This window comes from Macrobrachium nipponense, chromosome 9, assembly GCF_015104395.2.
Source record: "Macrobrachium nipponense isolate FS-2020 chromosome 9, ASM1510439v2, whole genome shotgun sequence".
Lineage (NCBI taxonomy): Eukaryota > Metazoa > Arthropoda > Malacostraca > Decapoda > Palaemonidae > Macrobrachium > Macrobrachium nipponense.
Window position 1 is genome coordinate 24,163,644 of NC_061110.1, and position 7,480 is coordinate 24,171,123.

The following is a 7,480-nucleotide window of genomic DNA, read 5'->3' on the forward strand; positions in this document are numbered from 1 at the left end:
GAAGCTTCTCTCTTTCCCTCTCCTCTTGATGGGAAGAACAGAGTCGAAATGTCTCGGGGAATGATGGTTGAACCTATTCTGAAACCTGGTTTGAGCCCTGATTTCTTGAGCCTATTCTGAGACCTGATTATTGAACCTGTTCTGAAACCTGATTCTTAATCCTTTCTGAAACCTGGCTTGAAACCCGATTTCTTGAGCCTATTCTGAAACCTGATTTCTTGAACCTATTGTGAAATCTGAGTCTTGAGCCTATTCTGAAAACGGCCTCTTAAAACCTATTCTGATCTCTGAACCTATTCTGAAAACCTGATTCTTGAATCTATTCTGAAACTTAAAGAATTCTTCAACGGAAGAAGCTTCAGCAGTTTAATCAATTAATCAACAGTCCACCACTTAAAGAGGTTGATATACATTTCTAGCTCTTGGTATCATCATCATCAAGAGAAACAGACGGATCTCAGAAGACGAATAAATAAATGGTTTTCTAGTTCCACATAAAAGATAGAGACCTTTATTCTTCCATAGAAACTTGATCACAGATTTCAGGTGGACATATTTTTACGTTTATCATCAATATTAATCAGTACTACTACGTAACCTTTGGGTTCTCACCTAAGTTGACCTAGGGCCACCATAAATCCAATCAAAACTTGAAACACATCCTAATCTAACATGACCCAATTTACTGGGGGTGCGGGAATTCCTCTAACCTGACCTAGGGTATCATAAATTATTAACAGCAGGAGCTTGCTTACATACATTGATTATTTCATGTTCAATTTGCAACTCACCCCGCCCCCCACACACACAAATTCCCTATCTTGCCTTTAGGTTGGCCTATAGTTTCTACCTGTGATTCTCTACTGATGGCCGAGACAGGGTAGGCAGGAGGGACGGAGATATTATACATAAATGAGCCTCCCCCCCTCCCCCGCACAAAAAAAAGAGCTGAAGTTTCTTCGGCGCAATCGAGTTATCTGTTAGGTGGTGGCCTCAGCCACGGCCTATAAAACTCTTAGCCGTGGCCCATGAAACCCAGCAACGGTCCGATGGTGGCCTACGTTGTTGGTACCTAAAGCGCTGGCATAAGTAGGATTATGGCTAAATTAAACCTTAAACAAAATAAAAACTCCCGAGGCTAGAGGGCTGCAATTTGGTATGTTTGATGATTGGAGGGTGGGTGATCAACCTACCAATTTGCAGACCTTTAGCCTCGGTAGCTTTTAAGATCTGAAGGCAGACAAACAGGCAAAGCCAGCACAATAGTTTTCTTTTACAGAAAACTAAAAAGTCCCACTACACATTTGAAATAACTGTCTGTCTCAGCTTTTCAAATTTTGTTCCAACTATTTTACAATATGACAACTTGTATTAGCGATTTGAGATTAATTATTAATTCATTTTGCCACATAGAGAAAAATCCGTTGAACTTTTCGCCTCCTTGTATCATGGAAAATAATTTTCAATATTATAAACGACTGAAGATAAACAGTGCATTGCCTGTGGTCCAATATCTTTATTAATAATAGTCGCAAAAGACGCATTTGATATTAAAAACGCTATATTGTCACTGTTGTACTCGACATCCTTCTCCTAAAGATAAAAAATAACAGTAATGAATAGGATGACAACAAAAGATGAATAATTCGAATACATACATTTCGGCAAACAGCGAATCTGCGACTCGTCACTCACCTACGAAGAGAGAAAAAGTCAATTATTATAAATATTGATAATTAATATCCACCTTAATCTAAAGTATTTTATAACTATCAGAGAGAGAGAGAGAGAGAGAGAGAGAGAGAGAGAGAGAGAGAGAGAGAGGTACTAGTTATAGTCAATGTGAATCATGCGCTGAATTTATTTTACTTTCGCGCTCACAAGAGTAAACCAAGCGTCCAGTTTAATAGAATCAGCATTAAAATAATATCCAATATTACATAAATACCTTAATTTTCTAAATAATTTTGTCATATCTCTTATAAAAAAAAAAACAATGAAAAGGAAGAAACGCAATGCTTGAATGACTTCCCCACTTTTTGTGAAGCCAGAGAGAGAGAGAGAGAGAGAGAGAGAGAGAGAGAGAGAGAGAGAGAATTTTTCATGCTTCCACGAAAGTTTCTTTGTCCGGGGGGGTCCGGGGGGGGGGGGGGGGGGGGGGGGAGAATACACAACAATGGCTCCATCATCGCGAAAGAGCTTCCAGGATTTCAGAGGGAAAGATGTTTTAAGGTAAAAAAGAAGATATCTAAGGTAAGGTACAATATATTTAAGATACAAGAAATTTAAGGGATAAGAAAGGAGATATTTAAGGTAAGATACAAGATATTTAAGGTAAGAAAGAAGATATTTAAGTTAAGATACAAGATTTGTAAGGTAAGATAAACGGTATTCAAGGAAAGAAAGAAGATATTTGGGGTAAGAAACAAGATATTTTAGGTAAGAAAAAGATATTAAGATAAGATACTAGATATTTAAGGGAAGAAAGAAGATATCTAAGTAAAAAGATGATATGTAAGGTAAGATAGGAGATATTTAATGGAAGATACAAGATATTTAAGGCAAGAAAGAAGATATTTAAGGGAATAAGAAGATATCTCTGGTAAGCAAGAAGATATCTAAGACAAGAAAGAAGATATTTATGAGAATAAAGAAGATATATATGGTACGAAGATGATTAAGGTAAGATACAACATAGATATTTAAAGTAAGAAAGATGTCTAAGCTAAAGAAAAATTACTGCTAGAGAGAGAGAGAGAGAGAGAGAGAGAGAGAGAGAGAGGAGAGAGAGAGAGACTGAACCTTGCATATATCTTATGAAAGAGTCCTGCCAAAAATGGTTCATGAAATACTATTACTGCTGTGAGAGAGAGAGAGAGAGAGAGAGAGAGAGAGAGAGAGAGAGAGAGAGATGCATGTAGTCAAGTGAATAATGACGGATCGACCACCTTGAAAAAGTGATCTTAACAGTAATTAGGTCCTTGAGAAATTCATTATTTCCTTCCACTCACTGTGGTGGAAACAGCCACCGTGGGATTGAATCATTTTATTTCATTTTATTTTCTAAGAGAAAGTGATGCATGATATACATTATTATCATCTTTATTACTACGAGCTTGATGGCGAGCGCTACACTGGGCTGGAACCCGGCGCTGCCCATCATGTCTTCCCAAACTTCCTGATCCACTACCTAGCCCGCCCCCACCGGCTGACGTTTGTATGAAGTTTCAGAGGAGTTCATCTCTTCCTCAAGAGTGCGACATTCCCGAGACAATAAACTAACCTGTTCTGTACATCCAGCGCAGGAAACGGCTGAGCGAATATGGGCGTGGAGGGAGACAGCAACTTACGGAAATGAGTTTTGGGAATTGGCAAATAGGGTTTGGGATTTGACATCTCGACAGAACGGACGTTTTTCTAGATATGAAACAATCGACAGATGGGCAAATTGATATATGCTATTTCAGTGATGAACAGGTGGAGAATAAGAATAACAAGTCAGAAATGGGCCGAAGTTTCTTCGGCGCAGTCGAATTTCTGTGAGCCGCGGCCCATGAAACTTTAAACCACGGCCCGGTGGTGGTTTATCCTATATCGTTTCCAGAAGCACGATTATGGCTAACTGTGACCTTAAATAAAATAAAAACTGCCGAGGCTAGGGGGCTGCACTTTGGTATATTTGAAGATTGGAGGGTCGATGATCAACATACCAATTTGCAGCCCTCTAGCCTCAGTAGTCTTTAAGAAATATAAAAAAGATGTCACTTGTTATGAAGTAAAAGCTTCCCAATGAAATATAAAGGACATTAAAAATGGACCCAACTTATAGGCGAAAGTCAAGTTAACTGGAATTTAATTTCGCGCAGTACTTTATACGCGAACACAATTTCCTACGAAACTCGACGAATTTTCACAGGCAATTACGTACAAAACTTACAAACCATTATCACAAAATATGACAGGTAATCAGGGTGCAAACGATCTTACCTCACCTTTGTTCCTGAACACGAGAGAGAGAGAGAGAGAGAGAGAGAGAGAGAGAGAGAGAGAGAGAGAGAGAGAGAGAGAGAGAGAGAAAGGAAACTTATAGAAGACAATTCAAGCGCAAATCCAACGGGCGAATAAGCCCAAATTCGCACAAAGATTCATTGGATGAGCAAGGAACACGCTCTCTTTTGTAATTTGCAACACCATGAGCATATAATTATGGCCTATTCGCAAACACAAAAAGTGACAAAAGGCAACTTACAATAAAACCAAGAAGATTTAACTCCCAAGTGATACTGATGCCCAATTATTGCAAGATCAACTGATGACGGCAGGTCGAGATCGATCCATGTTCCTTACACAATACGATGGAATTCAAGTCCTCTAAAAGGTCAGGAATTCGCTATTATGCGAAAGAATGGGAACTGGACAGTGGTTTGAGGTCCAATCAAATAAGAAAGTCTAGCTCAGATGCAAGTAGTAAAAAGGCACAGGAACCTTACAGACCTTACAGTTCGTTCGGGTTGCCCCAGGTCCCTCAGTGTGAGGCGCCTCTAATGTCTACCAGAGAGTTGCTAGTACCACTTCCGGTATATTTTGCATCTTCCAATCTTGGATGGTCTGGATGCAGTTTAGATATTTGTCGAGCTTATTCTAAACACATCTACGCTCACTCCTGATATATTCCTCAGATGAGCTGGCAACGATTGAATAGACGCTGCATTATCGATGCTGGTGCGTAGTGGATTAATGTTCTGTGTGCTTTCCTTATTTTTCCTGGTATAGTTTTGGGCACTATTAATCTACCTCTGCTTGCTCTTTCTGATATTTTTAGTTCCATGATATTTTCTGTTATTCCTTCTATCTGTTTCCATGCCTGAATTATCATGTAGCGTTCTCTTCTCCTTTCTAGACTATATAATTTTAAGGATTGTAGTCTTTCCCAGTAGTCTAGGTCCTTAACTTCTTCTATTCTAGCTGTAAAGGACCTTTGTACACTCTCTATTTGTGCAATATCCTTTTGATAGTGTGGGTACCATATCATATTGCAATATTCAAGGGACTAAGAACATATGTTTTATAAAGCATAATCATGTGTTCAGCTTTTCTTGTTTTGAAGTGCCGTAACAACATTCCCATTTTTGCTTTACATTTTGCCAACAGAATGGCTATTTGATCATTGCATAACATGTTCCTATTCATCATCACACCAAGGTCTTTAACTGCTTCCTTATTTGTGATTGTCTCATTATTAGGTTCCCCTATATGCATATAGCTTTCCTTCTCTGTCTCCATAATTTATTGATTCAAATTTATCAGAGTTAAATACCATCCTATTTACCTCTGCCCAATCATATACTTTGTTAAGGTCTCTTTGTAGAGCGTTCCTATCTTCATCACAAGTAATTTCTCTACTTATTCTTGTGTCATCAGCGAAACTACTCACTACCGAATCCTTAACATTACTGTCTATGTCTTCAATCATAATAACAAACAATATTGCAGCTAGCACCGTACCTTGTGGCACACCGGATATTACCTTGGTTTCATCCGATTTCTCATCGTTTGCAACAACTATCTGTTTTCTGTTGTGTAAAAATTCTTTTAACCATCTTCCTACTTTATCTACGATATTGTTTTTCTAATTTTCTTTGCTAATATATTATGGTCTACTTTGTCAAAAGCTTTTGCAAAGTCTAGATAAACCACATCTGTTTCATTTCCGCTTTTCATATTTTTGAATATGTTCTCACGGTGGACTACAGTTGGGTTTGTGTACTTTTTCCGGGTACGAAACCGTGTTGTCCTATATTAAACAAATTATTTTTATTAAATGTTTGCATAATATTTTTCTTCATTACCCTTTCATACACTTTCATAATATGTGATGTTAGACTCACAGGCCTATAATTACTTGCCTCTAGTCTTGATCCACTTTTGAAAGTAGGGGTGATATATGCTAATTTGTGCTCATTATAAATCTTGCCTGTATCTACACTTGTCTTAATAATATTGCAAGTGGCTTTGCGATAGAATGAACTACTTTCTTTAACAAAATAGCAGGCACTCCATCCGGCCCTGCAGCAGCTCCATTTTTAATTTCATTAATTGCCTGCACAATATCAGCTTCATTAATTTCTATGTCAGCTAAATATTCACTATTTTCGTCCCTTACTTTCTATATCATTATCTTCATTATCTATTCTAGGGGTGAATTCTCTCTTATATCGTTCTGCCAGTATGTTGCAAATTTCCTTTTTTTCATTCGTTAATCTCCCTTCAATTCTCAGAGGGCCTATTTCTATTTCTTCTTTTATTCATCTTCTTCGCATATGAGTATAATAGTTTGGGGTTTTGCTTGATATTTACTAGGGTTTTTTCTTCCAAGTCCCGTCCCGTTTTTCATTTTCTTTTGATTGTATAATCTTTTGTTCTGCATTTTCTATCTACTTTTTAGTTCTATAACTTTCCATGCATTTTTTTCTTTTGCAAGACCTTTTTTCCACTTTCTGATTTTCTGGAACAAGATCCTTCTGTCTCTTGGTATGCATGAATGATGTTTACTTTTCTTCTTCGGTATATATTTATCCACTATTTTCTCCAATATTTTATATAATATCTCCGTATTTACCCTTATGTCATCACTTACGAAAATGTTATCCCAATCTTTGTTTAATTCTTCATTATTTCAATGACCATTTTTTATATTTTTTACTGTAGAAGTTGTATTTTCCATATCCCTTCCCACTTTTTCATATTTTTTTGCTTATCTCTATTTTCACTTGCTTTGGAATGAACTGTTAATTCTATGACATTATGATCTGAAATACTCGCATTATAAACTATTATTTCTTTAACATAATTCATCTCGTTCACAAATACTAGGTCTAAAGTATTTTCCTTTCTTGTTGGCAGGTGATTTATTTGTTGAATGTTGTATTCTAGTAGCATATCTAATAGCTTTTCAAAATTGCCTCTTATCTTCTGCACTACTATTACTCTCTTTTTTTATATGTATAAGTACAACCACAGTCTCCTATTCGTTCTTTCCATTCTACGAAAGGAAAGTTGAAGTCACCAGATAGGAGAATAGTCCAGTCCTTGTGATTTCTACATATATCATCCAATTTTTCAATTATTAAGTCAAACTCTTTAGTATTAGGAGGTCTATATATTACTATGTTCATCAATTTTTCAGATTCAAATTCTACCGCTATTAGTTCACATTCTGAGTTACTATATTTCTCATATATTTTTCCTTGTTTTTTGTCTTTCCCATATATTGCGGTTCCCCCTTGATTCCTATTTTTCTTATCTGATCTATAAGTTTGGAACCCTTTTTATTTGATCATCATTCCCAGTCTCTTGGGAATACCAGGTTTATCACTTATATTCATTATATCTATTTTCTTGATCATAGTTTTGGAACCCTTTTATTATCATATTCCCAGTTCTTCTTGGGAATAAGGTTTCACTTATATTCATCTATCTA